The sequence below is a fragment of the Perognathus longimembris genome, chromosome 2, assembly GCF_023159225.1.
Source record: "Perognathus longimembris pacificus isolate PPM17 chromosome 2, ASM2315922v1, whole genome shotgun sequence".
In the NCBI taxonomy this organism is placed as follows: domain Eukaryota; kingdom Metazoa; phylum Chordata; class Mammalia; order Rodentia; family Heteromyidae; genus Perognathus; species Perognathus longimembris.
The window spans coordinates 146,117,699-146,131,673 of record NC_063162.1 but is presented as its reverse complement, the minus strand read 5'-3'; the positions used below and the strand labels follow the sequence as shown (position 1 = coordinate 146,131,673).

Genomic DNA, 13,975 nt, shown 5'->3' with positions numbered 1-13,975 from the left:
TCGCCCATTTGTTTCTGAGTTGGAAGAAAGAAGACTGTAGCTTTGCATCCAGCCGACCCTCGGTACCCAAGCTGAGGGGTAGGCTCTGTGTTAATGTCAGAGGCAGGCATATTCATTCTCAAAGTCCACTCTTCTGATCCCATTCTTTCCTGATCTTCCCTTCAGCGATGACCCTTCCTCTGTTCTATTTTGAAAATCAAAGTTTCATTTTCTTTAATTCTCCAACAACCTAATATTTGGACAAATAATTTATATTTCTGTTTGTATCTTGATGAGTGTTATGTGTAATTTTGTTTTGACACTGACTAGGAAGATGTCTCTGTCTACTCTTCCACTCAACACTGGGTACAACCCTGAAGAAATAACTTACTGCACACTGATAAATATGTTACAATAAGATATGACAAGCCAATGGTACCCACTTCCTACATAGAAATTAGAGACACGCAGTACTGTATACTGGAAAAGGCAAAGAAATATTCTAATGATCAAATAAAAGAGACTAATATGACACCAAAAAAAGTCAAGTTGGTGGCCTTAGTGATGTCATTGCCACCACATCTGACAACTGTGTGTTTCTGGAACTGCAAAAGACAGTGCTCTAAATGAAAAGAGCATTAGAAAACTGGATTGTGAGAAATATTTGCTAATGATCAACTTGTTGTCAATGGCCTGGCAGACCCCACCTTAATAAAGCAGTGAGTACAAGAGCATCGTTACAGTGAGAGAAGATGAGGTCACATGGCAACTATTAGAGAGGACAGCTCAGCATCCTTTTAGGAACTTCCTTACAAAAAGGCACAGCCCAAAGTTAATCATGAGGAGACATTGGTGCCATCCAATCTGAGGATACACGACGTAAATTCAAGATCAACAAAGTCAAAGAGATACTCAAAAATGATTCCAGACTGAAGACCAGAGCTACAAGATGACGCAAGGTAACCTGTGACTCCAGACTCCATCCTGATGCCCTACGTGCCATCACTGGAATGGAGGGCAAAGTGGGATCTGGAAGACAATGGTAGTGACACACCCACGCCAGGCTGCGTAATGGCTTTCTGGTGCTTGAAAAAAAGAGAGAATTTCCTGAATGCTCAGTGATGACTAGGTCATTCTTTTGACCATTTGCTCACAAAATTGGTCCAGGAACTATATATTCTGTGTAATTTAAATGTCTAAAATTTCAGCATTTTGAATGGCTTTGATTGCTTCTGTACAGTGTAATTTTGCATAATCCTCGGTCCTGTCACTTTCTAATAAAACATTAGTGGATTTTCTCCACATTTTAGCAGAGGTGGAGAGTGGGGAATGTTCAGCCGTGGGGGATAGAAGACCTACGGAACCACTTAGGGCATGACAAGAGAGGCACTCTGCACTTCTCCCTAACTGCCTGCTGCTGAATGCTTATGGCCTAGATATGATGGTGTAAGTATCCAGATGGTCCTTGGTGGCAAAGAAGTGTCCCAAAGCCTACCACATCCATCTCTAGAATATTCCTCATAATTGAGGGGACAGCACACATGGTCTTCTAGGCAGAGGATGAATTGTGATGGAGCCATTCTGTATTTGTGCACAAAGGGTGGACTTTAGTCATCTGGCTTTCTTGGTTGAGTTTTTCTCAAAGATAGCAGCATTGTCTGTCATAGCTACACATAAAATCCACTTTCATTAAAATTTTGAGGTCAAATTTGGGAGCTTAGTTGTAGCAAATATGTCTACAGAGACATGGCTCATGAAACCAAATTTTGAGTAAAACAAATTCATTGAGGACAATATTCAACTTCCAAAATGAGTTCCAAATTCCAAGTGAATTTATAAAAGAAAATCCAAGCAAACAACCTGGTGGCGGTGGGGGGGGGGGGGTGGGTAGCCAAAATTCTCCAGAGCAATGGAGCCAATGGGATGTGTGCCTGTGTGTCTGTGTATGTGTGCTGTGGTGTGTATACATGTGTGTACATGCATATATATATATATATATATATATATACACTTCCCTCCATGTATATATAAAGGGATGAATTATGAGGAATCGGCTCGTGCAATTACACAGGCTGACAAAACCCAAGATCTATAGGTTGTGTTTGCAAGTTAGAGATCCAGAAAAGCTAATACTTAGTTTGGATCAGAATACAAAGGTCAAGAACAAGTGCAAGGCCATCAGCTTCCTGACCTGGGGAACAGCCTTTGTTTTGGTCCAAGTCCAAAGGTAAGATAAAAGCTGAGATCTCAGTTAAAAGGCAGCTCAACAAGAAAGATTCTCTTCCTTGGGGAGAGTCACCCTTTCTGTTCCATATAGGACATCATGACAGAGAGATCTATGTAAGTAACAAGACAAAGCAAATAACAACGCAAATAAAGCAAATCCCCCCCCCCCTACAAACCATCAGAAGTGTTCCTAAATATCTGGACAATCCATATTGCCCATCCAAGTTGATATATAATATTAATGGCTTGAGGGATTCTTGAGCAGACTAAAGCACTAAAGCTAAGAGTTAACACACTAACTTCCTCACAGGCATGGAACCAAGGTTCACGGCCACAATACCTCTGAATGCGAAAGCCCCGTGGCCTGGATCTGCGTGGAGTATGGCATCTCACAAGGCAGCCATCTCCCTCACCCTGGGGAGCTCTAGCCTCCATTAGCACCAACAGGCAGTCACTGAATTCACAATATTCACTGGGAACTAACTGGACCACTGGGTCTCCTAGGCCACTCCCAGAACTGAAGGTTATAGTGTGAACCCCTGTGGGTAAGGACTTCTAATACTCAAGGGCCAGGAGCCATGCCTTTAAAATGCAACTGGTGCTTTATGCTTTTCATTTGAGGTGTTTCCAAAGGCCTAGAAAATGTTCGTATGACTCTTCCCTCACTTTCCTAACTCAAGTTGCCACACTGTGGGAATTCCCTTCTGCCGGCCCAGAGAGACGTTATACAGGGAAACACTTGGGACATGATTACAAATGCAAGTGCCCACAGAGGTCCAGGCAGTGACAGGAATTGATGGGGTGGCCATGTATAGTCCAACCAGAGCATGGCAAACAGTAAATTCTTCTCAGGCAAGTCTTCCGATGATGGGCCATAAGGAGGCAGAGCAGTCTTAGGATAGCCCGTGTTCAGATATAAGGACAGCTGGGACTCTGGATCTGAAAGTAAAATCTCCTGACTTCTTAAACGATGGAAATTTAAAAGATTTCAAGTATTATGCAGGCTCCCTATGTACACAGCTCTGGGACCAAGCTTAGCCTGTCAGCTACTGGTTTACAACCTCCTTTAAAGGTTAATTTGGGGGGAAAAAAAGTCATTGTACTCTCATGTAGTGTGTATCACTCTTAGTTGAAAATATCACATACATTTTTTAAATAGTTTTTTTTTTTTTTTGGCCAGGTGCACCCCTGTAATGCTAGCTACTCAGGAGCTCTGAGGATCACAGTTCAAAGCCCACCGGGGTAAACAAATCTAAGACTCTTATCTCCAATGAACTAGCTAGCAAAAGGCTGGAAGTGGAGATGTGGCTCAAATAGAAGCCTTGAGCCAATAATGCCAAGCAAGAGTGTGAAGTCCCATTCTCAGCACCAAAATATTTTCTTTATTTTTATTAAGTCAACTTAAGTTTAATGCTGAGATTCTACCGCACTGAGTTAGCAGAATATTTTACCAGAGTCATTGCCTGCTGGCTCTGGGCCCAGGAAGGATGGAGGGAAGAGGGGAGCTGGGCCAGACTCCAGCTTAGTTCTGACAGCCTCTGGAGTTTGGGAAGACCTTTCTCACACATTTAGCGAGTGCATTCCTACTCTGAAAAGCAGCAGACTTTAAACGTGGTTCCTAACCATCTACCTTCTACGTTTGCTAAGGAACTAAATTACCTAGAGAGAGAGAGAGAGAGAGAGAGAGAGACCTAAGGGAGCTAGAACGAAGCAGGACTTGGTTTTGAAGGAGGCTCCAAGACAGGAAGGAATTTGGACACACTCAGAAGGTGTGGGAAAGGCTGGAGGAAGAAGAGGAGGAGGAAGAAGCAGCAACCAGGAGTAGAAGTGAGGGCACCTGCGAGGAATGGAGATGTCTTGCCGGTAATATAGTGTGATTATGTGACACAAAGACTCATGGGAGAGGTCTAGAACAATCAGGTCACCCCTATAGTCATTGCAGACATTTACATAGGATTTATCATGTGCCAGGTACTGTTTAAATATGTTTAGCTACACTAGCTGACCCATTCAGTCCTCATCCAGTGCTGTGAAGTAGAGATAATCTTCAGTCCCAGTATTCCACGTGAGGATCAGACACAGGAGGTAACAATCCCTCTGTCCTAGGCAGAAACACAGCCCCACGAGGATGACTGGGTCCTAATACCCACAGCCCTGTGACTAGGCAAAGGAGAATTCAAAGTGTAGGTATATTTAAGTCTGCAGATCCACTGACCTTGATCTGGGAGATTAGCCTGATGGCCCTGAGGTAATGATTGCAGGAGCCAGTTCTAAGTAACCCAGGGCAGTAGGTGAGGAGATGCTGTTGACCTATTGACATTCTGGCTTTGAAGATAGAGGAGAAGGCCCCACTTCAGGGGACTGGGAGCAGCCTCTGAAAGCTGGATCAGTGGAGGGAATTCACTGTAAGATAACAAATCTGTGTTGCCATAAGCTACGTGGTTCTTTGCCACAGGAGCCATTGGAACTCTTCAGTCTCCCCAGCCTCACAGGGCAGGCTCTGCACCTACCGCACCTTTGAAATTACCTCGTTGAGCTACGTCAGGACAACTCTGTGCTTGTAAATACGGCAGTGGCAGCTCACTTCTTCACTGTTTAGCCCTGTCTGTATATAAGCTTCGTGTTTTCTTATAGAAATAGCACCAAACTCTCCATTGTATGGTCACTTGGTTTTTCTGTTCTTTCTTTGATTTTCCTTTTTGTGCGGGTCCTGGGGCTCCAGCCTTTGGGTGGTAAATTGGAGATGAAAGTTTCTTGGGCTCACCTGCCTGGGCTGGCTTTGTAACCCTCCATCCTCAGATCTCAGCCCCCTGAGTATCAGTCACGAGGATTATAAGCCCAAATCACCAGGGCCAGGCCAGAACTTGAATTTTTTTTTTTTCTGATTAACACATCTTCTTAGATGCCATGGATTTAACTCTTCCTTAAAAGCCATCGTGTCCTAAGTTGGATAGCGATCTGCCATTACTTAGCAAAGCCTGGGTGTTCATAGCGTGACGGATTTTTAAAAATTGATTTTTACTTTTATTTTAAAAAAAACAACAACAAATTACCCGCTGTGTCCCCCCTCCGTGGGGACGGGGAAGGGGGAGGGAGACCTGGCTTTCCACCCCCAGATTTGGGGCCACCTCTGAGGCTGGGACTGACTGACGTGACACCAAGCCAGGCCTCTGCAGTCCGGGGCTGCGCGCCAAGCCCCGCCCACGCCCCGCCCACATCCCGCGGCAGCCAATCCGCTCCCGGGGGCGGCCCTGGCGCCCCTCCCCCGGCCGCTCTCCACGTCCCCCTCGGGTCCCCCGCCCCGGCCTCCCGTCCGCCGCCCCGGCTCGTCCAGGCCCGCAGCTCCGGCCCCCCGAGGACTCCCTGGTGCTCGCTCAGACCTAACTGGTCCGTTCCGCCCCGAATCCGCGCTGCCGGGACTGGCGGGCGAAGGGTGAGTGGGGGTCAGCGGTGGGGTCTGGACCGGGCGGGGCTGCGGTGACAAAGGCCACAGCCCGGGGCGGGGCGGGGAGGCAGGGGGTGGGGGAGAGGGGGCGAGGCAGGGATGCCCAGGAATGGGTGGGGGGGGGGGGGCGGGAGAGGGGCTTCTGCCTGCGTGTCTGGGGGTGCCGTGGGGGGGGGGCGGGCTAAGATGTTCCACCGGAGTGGCCTCTCTCCCTCCCTCCTTCCTTCCCCTCCTTCCCTCCCTCCCTCCCTCCATTCCTCCTTCCCTTCCTTCCCTCCCTCCTTCCCTCCTTCCTTTCCTTCCTTCCCTTTCTTCCTCCTTCCTTCCCTCCCTCCCTCCATCGCTCCTTCCCTCTATCCTTCCCTTCCTTCCTTCCTTCCCTCCCTCCCTCCCTCCATCCTTCCCTCCTTCCCTTCTGCCCTCCCTTCCTGTCCCCGTTCTGATTTCTCTCTGCACCTTGGAATCTAGTTCATTGTCCCTCAGACTTGTTTTTCCCTTTTGCTTACCTGGGGAATGGATTTCCCCCACCCCACCCACCCCCTACCCTCTTCTCCCTCCCCCCCCCCCATTTGGTTGGTGTTGGGTTGGTGCTCTGCAGAAACCCACTGGGGCTTGGTCCAAGGACCCTGAAAGCCAGGTTATCTCACCTGCCAGAGGCCTAGATTGAATTCTGTTAGGATGTCTTCCCCCTGCTTAGCACCCCCCCTCCCCTGCACCAGGTAGAAGCCTTCTCCAGTCTTACCTGCAGACTCACACCCCCCCCCAACTCCAAAATGTGTTTGAGCTGGGGGGGGGGGGCGTGGATGGATGGGTGGGTGGGAGGGGATGCGGTGTGCGGTGCCTGGAGTTAGAGAACAGGAGTCTGGAATGCTTTGGGCCTGAAGCAGGAAGTGCTGGATTACACTGCTCCCAGATAAACAGCCCGCAGCTGGACAGACACAGGGTTGGCCCAGCCTGCAAGGCAGGGAGGGAGAAGGCCTAAAGCACGATATAGAAGAAAGATCTGTGCCAAATGGATAATGACGGAAACTTGGAAGAAGCTTTCTCTAAGGAAGCATGAAGAACAGAATGTCTCTGTCCACAGGCTGACCAGCCAACCATCTGTCCATCCTTGCTTTTCATTTCCAAGCTATTTGTCGATTGATCGCATTTCAGTATTTTTATTTCTTTCTGCTTTGCTTTAAAATAAACATAGGAAAAAGGATATATGTCCCCTAGGAGTGATCTAAAGAATACCGAAATGAATGGCTGACAATCTTACAGGCCAAGAATGAGGGCTTTACTTTGTCGTCCCCGTTTTTGAGGCAGGGGCTGGACGCTTTTCCATGACACCTGTCATGATTTTTCCTTTGAATCATTCTCTTGCTTCTCTTTATAGTTTTACATGTTTGTGTGTATTCTAAAAGTATGACGTTGGTTTTCCCTATTTTTTCTTACTTGCACATAATAAGCATTATCCTGAACAGATCCTTACGTTTTTGAGATTCTCTCGTGTCAAGCACTTTAATCTTCATTGTTTACAGTTAAACATTTTAATTTATTAGTTGCACTGCTGATGGGAATTTGGATTGCTTCTAGTTTGGGAAGTTGTATTAATTGTCTAGAGAGATGTGACAAATTTACCCAACATTCAGCAACTTAAAGCTAAAAGCAATTTTTAAAAACATACGCAGTAAATAAACCCAAGTAAAACAAACCCTATTATCTGCCTGTTATCTCTGTTTCTCTGGCTCTAGAATCCAGGGGTAGCTTAGCTGGAAAGCTGACCAAGGTTTTCACGGGCTGTTGTCAGGAATCAAGGGACTGTGGCTAGTCCCCTCAAGGGCAGAGGGGGTGGAGGGGGTGGGGGTCAGCTGACTCAGAAGGCTGAGGCCTTGAGGCCTCCCTGACTTGGGCTAGGCACACCCATTCTTTTGCACACTGGCCTCTGTATAAAAGCTCCCAGACAGAAAGACAAGAAACAAGATTATTTATCACCTAATCCAAAAGGTGATACCCCATCATTTTCTTTTGCCATTTTCTATTTGTTAGACCTGAACCACCAGGTTCAGCCCCACTTTTCAGGGGTAGAGTCTTCCTGAGGGCACTGATACCCATTTCTGACAGGAGGGGCCATTTTGAAGACACCTAATTCACGGTGTGTGTACAAATAAGGGTAGATTAGTGCATTGTAAGATTTGTGTGTGAAAGCCGAAATAAATCTTTCCTCCTGCTTAAATTTTTTTTTTAAAGTATGCATATTGAAGTTGATTAGGTCATTTCCCAAGCTGTGTGCAGTGTGTTGAACCAAGTTTCGCTCTCTTCAGCAAAGGGATGAGAATTCTCATAGGGCTTCGGATTTGTCACAAGTTAGTCTTGTCAAATTTCAATTTTACTCAGTCTGGCAGGTATGAAATAGCATTCTACTGTGATTTTTTTTTTAAATGCCATGTTTACGTAACTAACAAGGCTGGTTATTTTTTGTATGTGTTGATCGAGTATGGCTTTTTCTGTCTGAATTTGTTTCCTGTTTTATATTCATTTTCATGTTAATATTTTTGTCTTTTTCTCATTGGCATCGGCACTGAAGTCTTCGTCGTTGTTGTTGTTGTTTTATGCGTGTATGTGCCAATAGTGGAAGCTTGCACTCAAGGCCTGAACTCTGTTCTTGAACTTTTAAGGCTAATACTCCACTTCCAGATTTTTTTTTTCTTTTGGGGGGGGGGGTTAATTAGTGAGAAGAGTCTCAGACTTTTTTTTTACCAGGACTGCTTCAAACTGGAATATTTAGACCTCAGCCTCCTGAGAAGCTAGAATTACAGGCCTGCGCCACCAGTTCCCAGCTACCTCATCAATTTTCTTCCATAGTATAACCATTTGGCCCGCCATATGAACATGGTAATAAACTTACAAAGTCAAATCAAAAGCAAGTGAGCAAACAAACCTGTTCGCATTTTCATTGATAGCATCTTAACTATGTCATTGATCTCATGTCATTCTGAACATACAGAATATCTGAGACTGGGTAATTAATAATGGTAGAAATTTATTGGCTCACTGTTCTGGAAGAAAGTCTAGATGTAGAGTTCAAGGTCTAGTGAGAGGCTTATTGCTCCATCCCCTGACAGAGAAGACAAAGAGAAGATCAGAGCACAAGAAGCCCAAACTCCCTTTTTTACAAGGCAAGCAATGTAGATTTTTTTTCTTTTTTTTTTTTTTTTTTTTGGCCAGTCCTGGGCTTGGACTCAGGGCCTGAGCACTGTCCTTGGCTTCTTTTTGCTCAAGGCTAGTGCTCTGCCACTTGAGCCACAGGGCCATTTCTGGCCGTTTTTTTATATATGTGGTGCTGGGGAATCGAACCCAGGGCTTCTTGTATACAAGGCAAGCACTCTTGCCACTAGGCCATATTCCCAGACACCCAAACTCCCTTTTTTATAAGTCACCCACTCTCATGATAATGGCATTAATTCCATTATTACTCTACCTTCAAAGCCAAATCAGTCACCCTAGTTCTTCCTTCTTAATGTTGCATTGGAAATTAAATTTTAATGCATGACTTTTGGGGGACACATCCAAATACAGTACTCTGTTGCACTGTGCACATAAATGAACACATTACATTTTAGCCCCTTTATGCAACCATTTGTAGAATGCAAATAAATTTAAAAAACAAACAAACATTACTCTATATTAATTTGGGAAGGAATGGCTTCTTTATAATTTGTTTTATATCTGTAAACTCTGTATATATGATACTATTTATTTATGGCATCTTCATTACTTGGGGCTATTTTTCATTTTCTTGTTTTTTTGTGGAATTTTAAGTGCATTGCAAAATTGCTGCAGTGTTCAATGTTTTCTTTTAGAAAACTTCTGGCTTATCATTACCGACAAAGAAATATATAATTATTTTTTACGTATTATTAGTCAAATCTGATGGAATTAATTATTCCATCATTGACCGGTCAATACTTTGCATATTTGCTACAAAGGCAATCAAATCATTCAGTTTGAACCCAGTGGCAATTCTATTCCTTTTTTTCGAGTTCTTACACCTGTGATTTCTTTTTCCTGCTTTGCTATGATGGCTAGGATCTTAATCCATTCCTGAGTAAAAGAAAAGAAGAGAAAGTTTTGCTCATATAGAATGTAAACATGGCATTTACCATAGCTATTTTGTAAATTATGACTTTCTCATGAAAAGAAAGTTTATTTTCTTTCTTTTGGTGGAGTTCAAATTCCAGGGTTTCATGTTTGCTAGACAGGTGCTGTATGGTTTGAGGTTTGAACCATGCCTTCATCCATTTATTCATTCATTCATTTATTCATTCATTTTGCTGTGGTTATTCTTGAAATAGAATCTCATGTTTAGCCCAGGCAGCCTGGTCCAAAATCCTCCTAATATGTTTCCTGAATAACTGGGATGATCCATGTATGCCACTGCTACCATATATTGGTTGAGATGGGATCCTGGAAAGTTTTGTCCAAACTGACCTAGAACTGCCATCTTCCCAACCTATACCTCATGAGGAGCTTGGATCACAGGCACGACTCTCAGCACTTGGCTTATTTTCTTCTTTCAGTAAGCACTTTATAAGTAGCTATTTTATGAAATGCTTCTGTAGCTACTGAAAGTATCATATAACTTTTTTTTAATTGTATGCTAAAGCACCGTACTTAAATTCTAGTGTAAACCACTTTCTATTCCCAGAATAAACCTTTTCGGATATATAGGGAGTAACTTTTATGTGTGGATATAGATATCAAGGAAAGCATTATATATTTGTATTTAAAGTGTGAGCTGACATTGGATATTGGATTTCCCTTTCCAACATGACCTTTATCTAGTTTGGCTGGTACCATCATAAAATAATATGGAGAAATGTGTGAAGAATTCTGTTTTTCTGATCATGGAACATTTCTTTAAATCACTTACAAAACCCTCTGGGTTTGGACTTGAAGAGATTCTTCAATGTGTTGATTCAATTACTTTAATGATGATAGGATTAGTTAAGTTTTCTTATGAAGTCAGTTTTGGTAAAAGTCAGTTTTCTACATGTAGATGTGAAATGTGTGTGTGTGTGTGTGTGTGTGTGCACAATAATGTATGTATTCAGAATTAGTCAAATAAAATTGTCCATAATTTCCCTTCTTTATCTTTCCAATGTATTTTATTTATGTTTTGGCTTATTTTGACAGAACCTGATCTTTATTCACTTATCTCATGTGCATATTTTTGTATCTTTTCCCCCATTGGCTTACACTTATTTCACTATTATTTCATGCTTTCGTTGTTTGTTCTAAGTCTTTGAATACTTAGACGATTAATTTTGACCTCTACTTCTTCCATGAGCTTTTCTAACTTTGTATTATTTGGGCATACTTTCTACTGATCTTTGTTATAGTTTACCTGTTTTCTGCTCTTTTCTGTCTGGTATAAATTACTATTCAGTAATTATTACTCTTTTTTAATTCCCATTTTCAATTTCATGAGTTTAAGTACTATACCAAAATTCTTGAACCTTATTTATATCATAGTGGAACATTTTATTCAGAATTGTTTTAAGTTCCTTCTCTAAGAATATCTGAATCACCTGGGGTTGCTTTCATTAACTGTTGATTCTATATTTCTTAGCTTGAAAATAGCACTAAAAAGAATAGAACATTTGCTGAATATATAATTCTAGATTTTTTTTCATTATGTCAAAAATCTCTTGTTCTCCTTTATTCTGAAGAGAAGGCAGTGGAAAGTGTAGCCATCAATTATTTGTAATCCATCTCTATTTCTCTGGGATTACATCCATTCTCCCCTCCTCAACCCTCTACTTCAGGACCTTCTTTGTGTTCACTTTGATATACCTGAGTACTCCTTTTCATTTCTTGTGTTTGAGTTTGCTTGGCTTCCTGAACCTGAGAACTGGGTCTTTTCAAGGATTCTAGAAAATTCATTGTAACTGTTTTATCCAACAATAATGCCTGTGATTTTTCTCATGTCTATTTGAAGGTAAAACCAATTAGACATATGTCATATTTCTTACTGTGGCCGCTGTATCTTCTATCCTTGGTCATAGTTTTCATGTTATTTAGCTTTTAGACATAATTTTCTCTACTGTAGGTCTAGCTAAATAGTTCTTTGTCCAATTTTATTTAGTCTTGTGGTTGCTATCACTAAAGGAGTTTTATTTTGAATCAATTTATTTTGACATTTTTTCATTTCTAGTTCTTTTCAAATAGGTCATAAATATGCCTATTTACTGTTTGAGTTCCTGTTTTGTTTTCCAGGCTGATATTATTATTTTATATGCTGCAGAAGTTCTACTGTATGAATCCTGCTTGTTTCTAACCTTTTATATTTGTGTATGAGAATTTGTTTCCTTGAGGGTTATTCGATTTTCATTATTGTAAGCTGCTACTTTTGTGTAGTTATATTTTTTGTAGAAACTCTAGATGCATTAAAAGTTAAATTTCTCTAGAAATAATCTTCATTAGTTCTACCAAACTGGTATCATCTCCAACTAAATTATTTGCTTGGGACTTTTCAATCCATAGAGTGCATAGATTAGTAACTGATTAGTGGCTAGCTAGTGATTCTCAAAGATTTATTTTTCCCTTCACCCTCCTACAGTTAAGACGGGCAGGTTGCACTGATTTCTTGTATGTTGAGTAATTTCTTTTTTATGTACTTTACTCATAGGAGTTTTTCTTTAGGGGATGAACTTTATGCAGAGGTCTCCCTTTAAATTGTATCTATATATAAGTCTGGTTTTAGTATGTTGGCATGGTAACTCATGGAGTCACATACATTCTCCAGCATCTTGCAAAGCACTGTGGGGGAAAGCCAGTTTTTGTGGTGCGAGCTTCTCTTCGTATTCCCAAGTTTTAGTTGGTTAGCTTTGCAAAATAAAACTCCATGCTTCTTCTTCTTTTTTTTTTTTTTTTTTGGTCATGGTGCTTGAACTCAGGGCCTGGGCTTTTTTTGCTGAAGGCTAGCATTCTACCACTTTGAGCCACAGCTCCACTTCCAGTTTTCAGCCTTTCTAGTTCAGGATGGCTTTGAACTACGATCCTCAGATCTCATCCTCCTGAGCAGCTAGGGATACAGGTATTTTATCAGCCATTGGTGACAGCTTTCCCATGATTTCATTGATGTGTTTAATATATTTGTGCATGTATATATATGTACATACACATATGCACACACATATATATATAAATATATAATTTCAGCAGTAGTATGGTTTGGGACATCTAATCATAGAACTAAAATACAGTTTTAATCCCTTATCAATGTATGTCATTTGTGCAGAGATTTATATATCAATAACTCATAACTACATAACATTATGAATATTTTTACAAACTTGGTACATCTTTGTACTAATCCCTAACTTTATATAAAAGGGGGAAAAAAACCCCAAAACTACCAGCAATAGTGTGGTTGATCACTGTCTTGTCCCAGGGTAAATATTACTCTGAGTTTTAACCTCTAAGTTAGTTTTGCCTGTTTAAAATTTATGTCTGTGTTAGTGAGAATTTTTTTTTTTTTGCTGTGACAAATACCTGAGTGAAACTATGTAAAGGGGCACATGTTTGTTTTAGCTCATAGTTTTAAAGGTTTCAGCCATAGTGAGCTGGCTTCTTGACAGTGGGCCACAAAGACGAAACATGGTGAAAGGGGAGTAAAGCTGTTCACCTCAGAGTGGCCAGGAAGCAAAAGAAAGAAAGAAAGAAAGAAAGAAAGAAAGAAAGAAAGAAAGAAAGAAAGAAAGGAAGGAAGGAAGGAAGGAAGGAAGGAAGGAAGGAAGGAAGGAAGGAAGGAAGGAAGGAAGGAAGGAAGGAAAGCAGAAAGGAAGGGTCTTCTGACAAGAAGCCTTCAAAGTCCCCTGCCAAAGCCCCTTCACCCCCAATGATCCACTTTCTCTAAGCATCCAGTTTCTAACATTCCATTCATCTTGAATTTATTAGTGGATGAATCCATTGATAAGATTATCCTCCTCCACATTTAAGCATCCCTTAATAGTGCTACTGGGAGACAAATGTCCAATGCCTGAGGCTTTTGTGGCTTCAACCATAAGCAGTGTATGTACTCTTTTATGGCTGTTTTCCTTCGCACTGTAGTAAGTTGGTGAGATTCAGCCATATTTTGTACAACATCATTCTGGTTGATGAACAGTATTCCTTGTGAATATACCAGAAGTTTCTGCTATTGTTAATACCCCCATGATAGAGACCTGCCAGTATAGACTATGGGTGAGAAAGCAGAGAGTAGCAGTAAAGTAACTTCTGGTTTTAAACTATTGTAGAAAAGGGTGCTCTGAAGATTCTGGTGTATGCCTTTCTTGAATA

At 41.9% G+C, this 13,975-nt stretch overlaps 1 protein-coding gene across 1 annotated transcript in view; it reads left to right on the top strand.

The window, feature by feature from the left end:
- Nucleotides 1-5,513: 5,513 nt before the first annotated feature.
- The window catches only part of LOC125347268 (TRPM8 channel-associated factor 1), a 34,116-nt gene continuing 25,654 nt past the window's right edge, over nt 5,514-13,975 (top strand). Inside the window, exon 1 of the mRNA XM_048340402.1 lies at nt 5,514-5,638. The gene's annotated coding sequence lies outside the window, so the exon portion shown is untranslated. The remainder of the gene's footprint in view (nt 5,639-13,975) is intronic.